A 15527-nucleotide genomic window follows, 5' to 3' on the forward strand; every position below is an offset into this window, starting at 1 on the left:
CTTTTATTTTACAGATTTTCTGATTAGCATGTAAGGGTTTGCAAACAGCTGATTAGCTAGTTATGCATCTGACATTTGCAAATGACCTTCATGTCTTACACACACTTTCACCATTTTTCAGCACTTCAGTGAACTCCGGTTCAGACCATGCATTTTAGCAGTTCTAACAAACATCTTAATCAAGCAAAAAGTATGTACACTTACACAAAGAGTTCCGACATAACCGCAGCAGCCAGTCAGTGCTTCATTCCCATTTTGCAACTTATATTGCATATCCACTGAGGTACATTGCTGGCACCAGCAACTACCCAAAAATTGGGCCTCATCGCATGAATTGGGAATGTAGAAGCGGGCCTTTACGACCCTCTTCAACCACTTGTATGGGAATTCCGAAAACTGCTTACTAAGCGTGTTAGACTTTATTTTTTTTTTACTTCACATACAAATCATTGGAGAGAATCATCTTTTTGTTGACAGCAGGGAGTGACTGGGCCCCATTCTTGAGATAGATTTTGGTCCCATCTATTGCACCTATTTATCATTTAGGTATCTTCGATATGACTTGCATTTATTTGTAAACACGGAAATTTGGCCAATATTTTCAAACTTTCAATTTCTATGCCCTTAAATCAGAGCGTTATGTCACACAAAATAGTTAATAAATAACATTTCCCACTTGTCAACTTTAAATCAGCACAATTTTGGAAGCATCATTTTTTGTTAGAAAGTTGTAAGAGTTAAAAATTGACCAGTGATCTCCTTTTTCCAACAAAATGTATAAAACCTTATTTTTTAGGGACCGCATCACATTTGAAGTGACTTTGAGGGGTCTATATGACAGAAAATGCCCAAAAGTGACACCATTCTAAAAACTGCACCCCTCAAAGTTCTGAAAACCACATTCAAGAAGTTTATTAACCCTTCACAAGAATTAATGGAGTGTAGAAAGAAATAATAAACATTTGACTTTTTTTCACAAAAATGTTACTTTAGACCCAAATTTTTCAATTTTCACACTGGTAATAAGAGAAAATACACCCCAAAATTTGTTGTGCAATTTCTCCTGAGTACACTGATACCCAATATGTGAAGGAAAACTACTATATGAGCGCTGTAGGGTTTTGTGCTCACTCACCGCGTTAGAGGTAGGCACAGGACACTATCTCTTTAAAATGTCCAAGGCAGGTTTATTCAGGCTTCATAAACTGCACATTCAAATAAAACAAAACACAGCCTTCTCCGGCACAAAGTAACAAAACAGGAAAGTAAACAGTCCATATAGTACTGCGGGTTAGCCCGCTCACAGTCAGTGTCTTTTAGCACAGACACACTGAATGGTCTCCATTTTATACACACACCCTGGGGTGGGGATATGTGAGCAGCCAATTCCACCCGTCTCTTATGACTGCTCGTAAAAACCGGCCTTGATGCGCCCTCTTAACCCTCTCAGCACTATGTGTGCTGGAGCACGCATTCCTGGTTTGACATCACTGAATCTACCAACTTCAGCAATGCATATCTCCCCTCAAGGACATGTCCGGTGGCCATCTTACATACCCCCCCGCATCTGCCCAAAACCGGGGGGCTTGGCACCTTCCGCTAACATACAGTGGACCCTTGACATTGTGTCAGCATTGCCATGCAGTTTCCCAGGCCTATGCTCTACCTGGAAGCTGAACTCCTGAAGAGCTAGGAACCACCTGGTCACTCGAGCATTGTTCCCTTTCTTCTCGCTCATCCACCTTAGTGGGGCATGGTTTGACACCAGCCTGAACTTCCTGCCTGAGAGGCAGTATCTTAGGGTGTCTAACGCCCACTTGATGGCCAAACATTCCTTCTCCACTATGGAGTAATTTCTTTCACAAGATGTCAGCTTCTGGCTTAAAAACATTATGGTATGCTCTTTGCTGTTCATCTCTTGTGAAAGGACTGCACCCAGCCCAACATCTGATGTGTCCATCTGGACCACAAACTCCTTCGAGAAATCCAGTGCCACCAACACTGGCTGTTTACACAGGGCTTGCTTGAGTTCCTGGAAGGCCTTCTCTGTTTCTTGAGACCACTTAGCCATAGTCAATTTTGTCCCCTTAAGGATGTCTGTCAAAGGGGCGGCTGTCATGGCAAAGTTAGGGATTACCTGGCCTTAGTAGCCCACAATACCCAGGAATGCTCTTACCTGCTTTTTTGTGAGAGGTTGTGGCCAACCCCGGATCACGTCAATTTTATTTATTTGGGGCTTTATCACGCCTCTACCTATGACATAGCCCAAATATCTGGCCTCCTCCATGCCTATGGCACATATCTTCGGGTTGATGGAAAACCCCGCCTTCCGTAGAGCATCGAATATCGCCTGGACTTTGCTCAGATGGCTACCCCAATCCAGGCTGTTGGTCACGATATCATCCAGGTAGGCTGCTGTATATTTCTTGTGGGGATCTAGGAATCGGTTCATTGCTCTCAGGAAGGTAGCTGGAGCTCCTTAAAACCCAAACGTCATTTTGGTGTATTGGAAACACCAATCTGACGTTGAAAAGGCCGTCTTCTCCTTGGCCTCTTGGGATATAGAGATCTGCCAATACCCTTTTGTGAGGTCAAGGGTGGTAATGTACCTGGCTGGCCCTAGTCTCTCAATTAGTTCATCTACCCTGGGCATTGGGTACGAATCAAACTTAGAGACCTCATTCAGTTTCCAGATTCAGCATGCGCTTCACTCCTTCGAGATTACCTCTCGGCAGGCTTCAGGTATTCGATATGGCTTCATATTCACTCTGACATGAGGCTCCGTAAGTACCTCATGCTCTATGACCTGAGTACAGCTGAGTAGATCCGACAACAGGTCCCTGTTCCGCTGCAGCTACTCTCGGCATTGCTGCTTCTGGGCACGTGACTGTGACTCTGCCATCTTGACTTCCTCCATGTTGGTTTCAGTCTTCGCCATCAAACACGGAGCTTCCACAGGCTCCCTGTCTCGACATGGCTTAATGAGGTTGACGTGGTACACCTGGTAGGGCTTCCTTCTCCCAGGTTGTTGGACCCTATAGTTGACGTCACCAAGCTTTTCAACCACTTCATAGGGGTCCTGCCACTTGGCCAGGAACTTCCTCTCCACCATAGGTACCAGCACTAGTACCCGATCCCCAGGGTTGAACTGTCTCACCCTCGCTGATCTATTGTACACCCTTGACTGTGCTTCTTGTGCTTTGAGGAGGTGTCCTTTCACAATGGGCATCACCTCTGCAATCCTCTCTTGCATCTGGGCCACATGTTCGATTACACTCCTGTAGGGTGTAGACTCCGTCTCCCAGGTCTCCTTTGCTACGTCCAAGAGTCCGTGAGGGTGTCGGCCATATAACAGCTCAAACAGGGAAAACCCAGTAGAGGCCTGTGGGACTTCTCTAATGGAGAACAGAAGGTACGGCAGTAGACAGTCCCAGTCCCGGCCGTCTTTCACCACGACGTTCTTTAACATGGCCTTCAAGGTTTTATTAAACCTCTCCACTAAGCCATCTGTCTGGGGGTGGTAGACTGAGGTCCTGAGTTGTGTGATTTGCAGGGTTTTGCACAACTCCCTCATCACCCGTAACATAAAAGGGGTCCATTGGTCCGTTAGGATCTCCTTAGGCAACCCCGTACTAGAGAAGATATGGACCAACTCCCGGGCTATACATTTGACATTGCAGTTATGTAATGGCATGGCCTCCGGATACCACGTAGCATAGTACAGTACCACAAGGATATACTGGTGTCCTCTTGTGGACTTGACCAGGGGTCCCACTAAATCCATTGCTGTTCGATCAAATGGCACCTCAATGATAGGCAACGGCACTAAGAGGCTATGGAAGTGGGCCACCGGAGAGGTCAGCTGGCAGGTGGGACATGACCTACAAAAGTTTACAATTTCTCGGTGACAATCGGCCCAATAGAACCTCTGAAGGATCCTTTCCTGGGTTTTCTCTACCCCCAGATGACCACCCAACACATGTGTATAGGCCTTATCTAACACCCTGCATACGACCGTGACACCAGTAACTGCTCAATTACCTCCCCTCTGAGCTTAGTGACCCGATATAGTAACTCCTCATTTACAGCAAAGTATGGACATCGGGGGTGTCAGCCCCCGGCTCTTGAACAACACCATTCAAGACAGTGACATTATCAAACGCCCCTTTTAGAGTCAAGTCTCTGAGCTGGGCGGTTCCAAAGTTTCCCCCGGACACCTCCAGCTCAGGGATGTTGGCCTCCGGGGATGCTGCCTCCTCTTCATCCCCTACAAGCACACAAAAAGGAAACCCGGCGGCAGCCTGTGATGAGGTTTCTTCAGGAGTGACCTGGTTGTCCGGACAACCTGGCTTCCTCCCTTTCTCTCACAAGTCCCAAAACAAGGCAAAGTCCCGCCCTATTATAACAGGGTGCAACAGGTCCTTGACTACGCCCACCTCATGGGACTCGGCGCCACAGTTTGTGTCTATGACCACTCGGGCCACGGGTAGTCCTTAGTGTCCCCATGGATACAACGGACGCCGACCTTTTTTTCCAGAACCAGCCAATGAGGAACTTTGGCCCTCACTAGGGTTACCAAACTCTCCAAGTCTAACAGAGCAGTCACTCGCACTCCTTTTACTGATAAGAGGCATGCTTGCGGTCCCTCGCCTGGTTGAGGAACAGCATTGCAGGCTGGATATGCAAAGTATGAACAGCGCCATCCTGCGCTGCAGTCCATTGGTTCTTATGTCAGGGGCAACGGACCGCTATGTGACTTGGGGTGTGACATCTCCAACATACTATGCTATAGGGTGGCACCTTTGGCAGCAACTCAGACTCCTCCTGAGCGCTAGGAAGCCCTCCAGGTGTTGCTCTAGCTCCCCTCTTTTGGGTGTCCGCCCCCTTTTGGAAACCCCAGTATGGAGAGGCTACGACCCCTTGTTTCCCCGAGGAACTCTCAACCGCCTGGTACCTTTCCACCAACCCCACCAAGTCATCAGCATTACAGGGATCACCCTGGCAACCCAGGATTGCACCGACCTCGGAAGGGAGTGTATGAACCTGTCTATGGCGACCCTCTCCACCATCTGTGCTGGGGAGGAAGATCCAGGTTGCAACCACTTTTGGACCAGGTGTAGAAGGTATAACATTTGGGACTGGGGAGGTTTGTCACTGCAATAGGCACAGTGGTGCAAACGTTGTGCCCTGACAGTCATAGTCACTCCCAAGCATGCCAAGATCTCCGTTTTTAATTTGGCATACTCTTTTCCGTCCTGCAAGGCCAAGTCATAATAGCCTTTCTGCGGCTCACCTGTTAAATATGGTGCCAAAACCTCCGCTCACTGCTCCGAAGGCAATTTCTCCCCCTCTGCCACCCTTTCAAAGACCGTCAGGAACGCCTCGACGTCATCACACGGGGTCATCTTTTGTAACGCTCTCCTTACCGTCTTCCTGACGTGTGAGTCATCAGCTGGTTGGGGGTGGGGCGGTTATCCTGCGACGAATCTGCTATGCTAAGAGTTCCATCTGTCGTTGCTGATGTTGGATCTGCTGCATCAGGAGTTTATTTGTCTCCTGCTGCTGCATGCTCTGCAGGTGCTGCTGCTGGTACAACGCCTGCTGTTGCTGTAGCATCTGCTGGTGTTGAGCTTGCTGCTGGTGCTGCATTTGCTGCGCCTGCTGTGCCTGCAACAGATGCTTGATGCTTAAGCAGGTCCTCCATTTTCTCCGGCTTCCGTGGCTGCCTGCCAGCCTTCACCCAGGACATAAACGGTTTCCTGTAGCTGTCACACTGCCCCTTGGGATACGTGCCCGTGCTTCTAGCACCAATTGTAGGGTTTTGTACTCACTTTCAGCTGCGTTAGAGGTAGGCACAGGACACTGTCTCTTTAAAATGTCCAAGGCAGGTTTATTCAGGCTTGATAAACTGCACTTTCAAATAAAGCAAAACACAGCCTTCTCTGCCACAAAGTAACAAAACAGGAAAATAAACAGTCTATATAGTACTGCGTCTTCGCCCGCTCACAGTCAGTGTCTTTTAGCACAGACACGCTGGAGGTCTCCACACCTCCAGCCACAGATCCTGAATGAGACACTTGGTCTTTCTATTCACACACCCTGGGGTGGGGATGTGTGAGCAGCCAATCCCACCCTCTCTTATGACTGCTGGTCAAAACCGACCCTGATATTCCCTATAAAACCCTCTCAGCACCATGTGTGCTGGAGCATGCTTTCCCGGTTTTACATCACTGAAGCTACCAATCTCAGCTATACATATCTCCACTCAAGGACATATCTGGCAGCCATCTTACAGCTCACAGCAGGGCTTGGAAGGGAAGGAGCGCAATTTGACTTTCTGAATGCAAACTTGGCTGCAAAAATTAGCGGACGCCATGTCGCGTTTGGAGAGCCCCTGATGTACCTAAACAGTGGAAACCTCCCACAAGTGACACCATTTTGGAATCTAGACCCCTCAGGGAGTGTATCTAGATCTGTGGTGAGTACCTTGAACCCCCAAGTGCTTCACAGAAGTTTATAACGTAGAGCCGTGAAAATAGAAAAATCCCATTTATTTCCCACAAAAAAATTCTTTTAGCCCCAAATATTTTTATTTTTTCAAATGGGTAGCAGGAGAAAATGGACCCCAAAATTTGTTGTGCAAATTCTCCTGAGCACGCGAATACCCCATATGTGGGGGAAAATTATTGTTTGGGCGCACGGCAGGGCTCAGAATGGAAGAAGTGACGTTTTGGAGCGCATACTTTGATGAAATGGTCTGCGGGCCTCATATCGCGTTTGGAGAGCCCCTAATGTGCCTAAACAGTAGAAACCCCCCACAAGTGACCCTATTTTGGAAACTAGACCCCTCAAGGAATTTATTTAATGTGTGTTGAGCACCTTCAACCCACAGTTGCTTCACAGAATTTTACAACGTGGATCTGTAAAAAAATATATTTTTCCAACAAAAATATTGTTTTAGCCCCAAATTATTTCATTTTCACAAGGATAGCAAGAGAAAATCGAACCCAAAATTTTTTGTGCTATTTTTCCTTTGTACGCCATTTTGGAAATTAGATCACTCAATGAATGTATCTAGATGTCTGGTGAGCACCTTGAACCCCTGGGTGCTTCGCAAAAGTTTATAATGTAAAAATAAAAAAATCACATTTTTCCCACAAAAAATGTTCTTTTAGCCCCAATTTTTTATTTTCTCATGGGTAACAGGAGAAATGGCACCATACAATTTGTTGTTCAATTTCTCCTTAGTACACAGATACCCCATATGTGATCGAAAAGTACTTTTGAGGCACAGTGCAAAGCTCAGAAGGGAAAGAGCATCATATTGGAGTTCAGATTTTGCTGGACTGATTTGTGGGTGTTATGTCACATTGGCAGAGCCCCTGAGATGCCAGAACAGCAGACCCCTCCATAAGAGACCACATTTTACAAACTACACCTCTCAATGAATCCATCTAGGGGTGCAGTGATCATATTGACACCACAGGTGGGTCACAGAATTTTATACCATTGGGCACAGAGTAAAAAAAAAATTACATTTTTACCACCAAAATGTTGTTTTAGCCCCAGATTTTACATTTTCACACTGGGAAATGGGTACAAATGGCACCAAAATGTGTCCCACAATTTCTGCTGAATGTAGAAATACCCCATATGTGGCTGTACAGTACTGCTTAGCCACACAGTGAGTCTCGGGAGGAACGGAGCACTATTTGCCTCCTGGAGAGCAGATTTTCCTAGAATAGTTTGCGGAAATTATACCCCTTTGGAAATTTATCTACAGGGGTATTGACTATTTTAACTGCATGGGTATTTTCCAGAAACAAGCAGCAGTGGATGCTGCTGAGTGAAAATTTCAAACTGCCATTGTAGTGACCAGTACATTGTAGTGACCAGTATGTTGTGCCCAGCTCATGCTTCTGGAGACACGCACATGTAAATTAGGCAGGCTCTCATCGATACCAAAATGCCAAACGTGGACGCTAACTGCTTACTAGGCACACACTGGAGCTCAGTATTAAGTATATAATTCCACGTGTTAATTCATAGTTTTGATGCCTTCAGTGTGAATGTACAATTTTCATAGTCATGAAAATACGGAAAAATCTTTAAATGAGAAGGTGTGTCCAAACTTTTGGTCTGTACTGTGTACTGAAGATGTCAGGAAGGGGTTAAATAAAAAAGAACCTATGCAAGCTTGGTATCTGTGAACTCATAATGACATGGGGAATCATAATCCCAAGTCAGTTTTAACATTTAGGCTATGTGCCCACGATGCAGAAATGCTCAGGATTTTTTCCTGAGCGTTTCTGCATCTCCCTGGCAGAAAAAAACGCATGCGGATTGTACATGCGTTTTTCTGCCAGGGACAAGCGGATGTGAAGCGTTCTTCACTTGCATTTCCGCATGCGGGTTGACATGCGCTTTCCAAGCGATTTTAGCATCACTAGGAAAGTGCTTGTCAACTTGGTCACACTATATAAATCCACGCAACCGGCATGGATTTATATAGTGTGACCCGAGAGAATGTCAAAAAATAAAAAAAATATATACTTACCTTCCGATGGCCCGCTCTGTCTTGCTTCCCTCCGTTCTCCCTTGCCGGCAGCGGTACACTGAAGGACCTGCCGACGTCAGCGTTGCATGACTATGACGTCAGCGCAGGTCCTTCAGTCCATTGCGAACTGCCGGCATGAAAGGACGAGTGCAGCGGGTGCCGACAGAAGGTAAGTATATATTTATTTTTTATTTTATTCTTTTTTTACAGTTTTCTATGGTACCCAGGTCCAGAGGAGAGTCTCCTCTTCTCTAGACCTGGGTATCATCCGCACATTAGAACGCATGGAATGCGCATCTACATATACAGTGATGCGTAATCCATGCGATCTAATGCAAGTCTATGGCGGCGAAAGCGCAGCACTTCCGCAAAATAATTAGTAGTGCTGCGTTTTTTTCCGCAATGATAATCCGCAGCGGAAATTTCCGCAGCATGTGCACAGCACATGCGGATTATCATTGGGGAACATGGGTGGCCTTTTACCATGCATTTTTTAAGCGTTTCTGCAGCGTTTTTGCCGCTGCGGAAACGCTTAAAAAACGCATTGTGGGCACACAGCCTAAATGAACATCGTAAAGAATAAATTGTGGAATTGCACTTTTTTTGGAATTTTACCGCACTTTTTTTCCCGTTTTCCATATGGTAAAATTAGTGGTGTTGTTCAAAAGTAAAACTCGCCCCGCAAAAAAGAGGCCCTCACACGGCCATATTGACGGGAAAATAAAAAAGTTATAGCTCTGGGAAGAAGGGGAGCAAAAAACGAAAATGCAAAAATGGAAAATCCCAAGGTCGTGAAGGGGTTAAAAGTCAGATCACATGACAGGAGCATTGGGTATTACCTTGCGTTCAAGGTCATACATAGAAATCATGAGGCCCCTTAGCAGAAGTTCTAATTGCCCCACACAACCCCCCCAAAAAAACCTTATTATTCAACAGGGTCACAGAAGAGCATTTCTCACAACTTTGCAGCCCTTACAAAGTAATTTTCCTCCTCTTAATGCCCTTACATTGCCCACTTAAAGTATGATGCCAACAAAAGTGCCCCGCAAACACAGTATGATGCCCCCACAGTTAATACCTCCACAGTACACTCCACATATACAGTATGATAACCCTACATTACCCCCCGTCAACCCCTCCGGCAAAGTATGGTAACCCCAACACCGTAAGATGCCCCAATTGTGATCCCGACACAGCCCTCCACACAGTATAATGGGCCTCACATTGCCTTCCATACAGTATAATTGGCCCCACATTGCCTTCCATATAGTGTAATGGGCCCCACATAATCCTGCATATAGTTTAATGGGCCCCACATAGTCCTCCATACAAAATAATGGCCCCACCTAATTTTCCATACAGTATAATGGGCCACACATAGTCCTCCATACAGAATAATGGTCCCACCTAGTCCTTCATACAGTATAATGCACCCCACATAGTCCTCCATACATTATAATGGGCCACACATAGTCCTCCATACAGAATAATGGCCCCACCTAGTCCTCCAAACAGTATAATGGGCCCCACATAGTCTTCCATACAGAATAATGAGCCCCACATAGTCCTCCATACCGTATAATGGGCCACACATAGTCCTCCATACAGAATAATGGCCCCACATAGTCCTCCATACAATATAATGCTCCCCACATAGTCCTCCATACAGAATGAGCCCCACATAGTCCTCCATACAGTATAATGGGGCCACACATAGTCCTCCATACAGAATAATGGCCCCACATAGTCCTCCATACAGAATAATTGCCCCACATAGTCCTCCATACAGTATAATGGGCCCCACATAGTCCTCCATACAGTTTAATGGGCCCCACATAGTCCTTCATACAGAATAATGGGCCCCACATAGTCCTCCATACAGAATAATGGGTCTCGCATGTCACGCACGCAGGTGGTGCAAGTGGTTTGCGGACCCACTGTGCCACAGGGCCGGGCTTTTCTAGGAAGAGTGTAGCTAAGTGGCTACCTGGTGTTCACTGGAGCTTCTGATAGTGGAGTCAGGCTTGAGCCAGGTACCACTCCTAGGTAGTCATCGGTACTGCAGCTGCAGACCCCAAGGGTGAGGTACGCTGACACGGACTGGACTCGAAGTAACTAGCAGACAGGGTTCAGGTACCGCAGGTGCGGGTCCAGGTACTGTCCGGAGCGGTTTTGGGGTTCAGGTACCATCCGAAGCAGTTTTGGAGTTCAGGTACCGTCCAGAGCAGTTTCAGGGTTCAGGTTGCATGTGCAGCTTCAGGTTCCAGGTTGAAATTCAGCCACTGGCCACACACGGCCCAGGGAAGCGGGTTCATGAACTGGCCACACACGGCCCAGGGGAGCAGGTTCAGGCACTGGTCAACACAGACCAGGGGAGCGGGTTCAGGCACTGGCTGCACAAGGACCATGGGTTCGGGTTCTGGCATTGGCCATACACGGACCAGAGGAGCTGGTTTAGGCACTTGCCAAACACGGACCAGGGGAGCTGGTTCAGATGCTGGCTGCACAAGGACCAGGGGAGCAGGTTCATGCACTGACCGCACATGGACCAGGGGAGCATTTCAGGTACTGGCCGCACACGGACCAGGGATTCAGGTTCAGGCACCGGCCACACACGGATGTGGGAAGCAGATTTGGGCACTGGCCACAGACGGACCAGGAGGTGGGATTCAGGACCTCGCCACACAAGGCCATGGGACCTAACAACTCACTAGTTCAAAACTCCCCTATTGGGGAGAGTGCCTTTTATACAAGATGCCTCCCAGCTATTGGCTGGTGCATCCTACTCTGTGCGTGCACACTAGGGGCACAGGGGAGAGCATGCACACTAGGCACACCACCAGTAAATGCACAGACAGAGGCAGGGAGACACGATTGGGACCACTCTGTGCGGCTGGAGCAGTGAGTATGTTTGCATCCCTGCATGGAGGAAGAAGGGGAACCATGCAGGGGCGCCAGCCTTAGTTTTACAGTAGATAGTTCTCCATACAGAATAATGGCCCCACATAGTCCTCCAAACAGTGTAATGGGCCCCACATAGTACTCCATACAGTGTAATGGGCCGCACATAGTCCTCCATACAGTGTAATGGGCCCCACATAGTCCTCCATACAGTGTAATGGGCCCCACGTAGTCCTTCATACAGTGTAATGGGCCCCACATAGTCCTTCATGCAGTGTAATGGGCCCCATATAGTCCTCCATACAGAATAATGGTCCCACATAGTCCTCCATACAGTATAATGGGCCCCACAGTCATCCATATAGAATATTGGCCCCACATAGTCCTCCATACAGTATAATGGGCCCCACATAAAAAAATACTCGCCTCTCCCCGTTCCCCTGCTGTTCTTGTCATCACTGCTCGACACAGCGGGCATGAAATAGTGACGTCATTGCACCCACTGCGCTGAGACATGAGACGCACAGGTAGAATGATGGGAGAGGGAGCAGACGGCTTCCATAATTGCTTTCAACTGTATCGGCATCACACACTTCTGAGTCTCATTGCCTCAGCATAATGAGATAAAGAGGTTATTAAATAGGCATTAAAAGGAGAAATCATAGAACTAGCAAAGATATCAACAAGAGAAAAGTCTAAGGCTGTGTGCCCACTATGCATTTTTCAAGGGTTTTTGCTGTGGAATTTCCGCAGTGTAAACGCATGCAAAACGCTTGGTAATCCGTGCCCCATGCTCCCCAATGAAAATCTGCATGTTCTGTGCCCATGCTGTGGAATTTTCCGCAGCGGATTTTCCTTGCGGAAAAATCCGCAGCGTGTCCATTATTTGTGCATTTCTGCATGCTGATTTGAGGTCCTAATGCACTTGAAAAACGCAAGTCAAATCCACATGTAAAAACGCGTCAAAAACGCGAGTAAAATCCGCAAGCGTTTTTTACTGCCAAGAACATGCAGAAACGCTGCAGAAATTTTCTGCTTCAATTCTTCATCATGGGCACAAACCCTAAAGCTAGAAGCAGATTACAAACTGCACGTAATGTGTTTATTAAATGAATGGAGTAAAGGTTGCAGGCTGAAACTTGGTTTCGTTAAAAAAAAAAAGTTAGACTATGTAAAAAGTTGACGGTATCAATAGCAAAAAAAGATTTAATTTTCAATCAAATGATTAGTTGTCCTTAATTTGTAAGCATAATAAGTAAATATAATGTTTGGTTGAAGCAGCTTTAGGACAGTTACAAAATACACCCGAGTCCACTAGTTTCTTATTCCTCTTTTTTTACTAAACAATATTTTGTTACCATGTACTGTGAATTTCAAACAAAACATTCTGCCCAGGTAACAGGAAGGGCCTTGATCTGTGGTTTGCAGATTAGCTAATCTCTCAGTGCTGCTTTACTGGAAGATTGTGAAACAGTGTCTTTGTAGTAATGATTTTATGTTAGATAAATTTGGTTGTTGTGTAAATTTAAAAGCTAAATTACATTAAAGACTTCGCTTATCCTAAAATACACCCTTTTTTTTATATAAAAAAAAATATTTCGATTAATTTTGTTATTTTTTTATCCTACTTAGCTGTATGTTATAGCTGATATCTAACCATATTTACAATACAAACAGCATACATTAATAAATACTTCTCTTTGACTTGATGAGATTGGTGTATTAACCTTGAAATCAGAGGTGCTCTATTATCATGATGTTAAAGCACATCTGTCAGCAGGATTGTGCTTAGTAAACCACATACACTGTCAGGTGGGCGCCGTTATACTGAGTAAAATGATACCTTTGATGATGAAATCCGTCCAGTGGTTCTTTTATAATCTTTATTTTTGTTTTTGCCATAATAATATGCATGTGCTCTGGTGCTCTCATTATGTATTCATGTATGCCTATCTCTGCCTTGTGACAGGTCACTGTGCTTTCAGTCACCTGCCTACTATTTTAAATACTGACTTTGTAATTTCTGTGTCACATGGAAATTTACATTCCCCAAGATGACTGCCACAGCCGCCAGCGCATGCGCAGTAGCATCTCTCGTTTGCCAAGAGATGCTACTGTGCAGGCGCCATTTTGCTTTTGGAAAAAGAATTTGGGTTCAGCAATAAGGCACCGCGCATGCGCAGTAGCATCTCTGGGCAACCGAGAAATACTACTGCGCAAGCGCGGGTGGCGGCGGCCATATTGCTGCAGGCAAATTTCTTTTTCCAATATGAAGAAATGTGGGAAGCAGCACTCACCAGATCTTTCTTGGCTTAAAAGTCCTTAATTCCATCATATATGGACAATCCAGGAAAACCTGCGGCAAGCAGGTAAAAACAGGGAGTAGATGCTGGTAGGAACCCTGAAAGGAAGTGACCTAACACCATTTTTTAGTATAAGACCCGTAGAAGAGTCAGCCGGACGCGATACGGCCGTCATCCTTCCTCCCTCGCCTGCATCTACTCCCTGTTTTTACCTGCTTGCCTCATGTTTTCCTGGATTGTCCATATATGATGGAATAAAGGACTTTTAAGCCACGAAAGATCTGGTGAGTGCTGCTTCTCACATTTCTTCATATTGATGTCTGTTTTGAACTATAGTTTATGCACCACCGCAAAAGATCGCACGTAACTGCTGTTAGGTGAGAATATCACTTGAGCTTGTGGGATTGGTACCAGTATGCTTCTAAAGTCTCCCATTTGAAATTTATTTTTCCTCCAGCAACATGGCGCCGCTGCCTAGCTACTGTGCACGCGCGGACGCCATTTTGCTAGAGGAAAAAGAAATTTGCCTGCAGCATACGGTTGCCGAGAGGTGCTACCGCACATGCACGGTGCCATATTGCTGCACCAAAATTCTTTTTTCAAAAGCGAAATGGCGCTCGCGCGTGCGCAGTGGCATCTCCGCAAACGATAGATGCTACTGCGCATGCACTGGTGGCCATGGTGGCCATCTTGGGGAATGTAAATTTCAATGAAATTTACATTGAAATTACAAAATCAGTATGTAAAATAATAGGCAGGTGACTGAAAGCACAGTGACCTGTCACAAGGCAGAGATAGGCATACATGAATACATAATGAGAGCACCAGAGTACATGCATATCATTATGGCAGAAATAAACATAAAGATTACACAAGAACCACTGGATGGATTTCATCAATAAAGGTATCATTTTACTCAGTATAACGGCGCCCACCTGGCAGTGTATGTGGTTTACTAAGCACAATCCTGCTGACAGGTGCGCTTTAATAGCATTTTATGAGCCCATCAGTAGAATAAAATAACTCATAATCGAAGAGTATTCAATCTCCCCCAATCCAGCCTTTTTAAAGGATTATTCCTAAATGGACCAAAGGTATTCTACTGATTGCTGGCGGATTGACTGCTGAGACCCCCATAAATTCCTAGGAGGGGCTATGGAGCCCCGTCTTGAATGTAGTGAAGGTGCATTCAGTGGGGGATTTGTGCTGTACCTGGGTCATTTGTGCCCCTAACTGACTTATCCCCATATGTCCCTGCTATTTTTCTATTATGCTTGGGATTTTTCCCATCTGCTATGTGTGTATCAATAGGGCATCATGCTGTTCCCTTGTGTATGCACTACATAATACGGCAATCTAGTAGGTAATCCAAGATCTCCTACCTTGTTTTATGTCTTCTAGTGACTGTTTTTATCCCATGTGTGTGTTTTTAGACTTTTATTTAAAATAGATTTTTATGTGATTTAATAAAGTCTTGTGTTTTATCAAATTTCCTATTAGCTTTGCATTCTGTTTTTATTTTTGGTATGTGTTTTGGTTGTTTAATGCAATGAGGTTTTCATTTGAGAGGTGACGCTTATAAGAAGCTACATTTCACACACTCCCACCCTCAATACTCGCCCACTCCATGTACAATGCCCCGTCCTGAGATTTTTTTACAGTCTCAAGATGGTGAAACCACTGAATACACAGTCACTACACCCACTTTACAGAGTATGTGCTATCCTGACAGCATCCTGCAGTTAGTAATGTTCGAGGGGCTAACA

The 15527-nt window shown here is 45.7% G+C and overlaps 1 protein-coding gene across 2 annotated transcripts in view; it reads left to right on the plus strand.

Annotated features, from left to right (window-relative positions):
• The window catches only part of UBAC2 (UBA domain containing 2), a 192000-nt gene that overhangs the window by 80843 nt on the left and 95630 nt on the right, over window positions 1-15527 (plus strand). The window lies entirely within an intron of this gene.

The sequence above is a fragment of the Phyllobates terribilis genome, unplaced genomic scaffold (assembly GCF_046119375.1).
Source record: "Phyllobates terribilis strain yellow unplaced genomic scaffold, ASM4611937v1 Scaffold_2__4_contigs__length_985480577, whole genome shotgun sequence".
NCBI classification, from domain to species: domain Eukaryota; kingdom Metazoa; phylum Chordata; class Amphibia; order Anura; family Dendrobatidae; genus Phyllobates; species Phyllobates terribilis.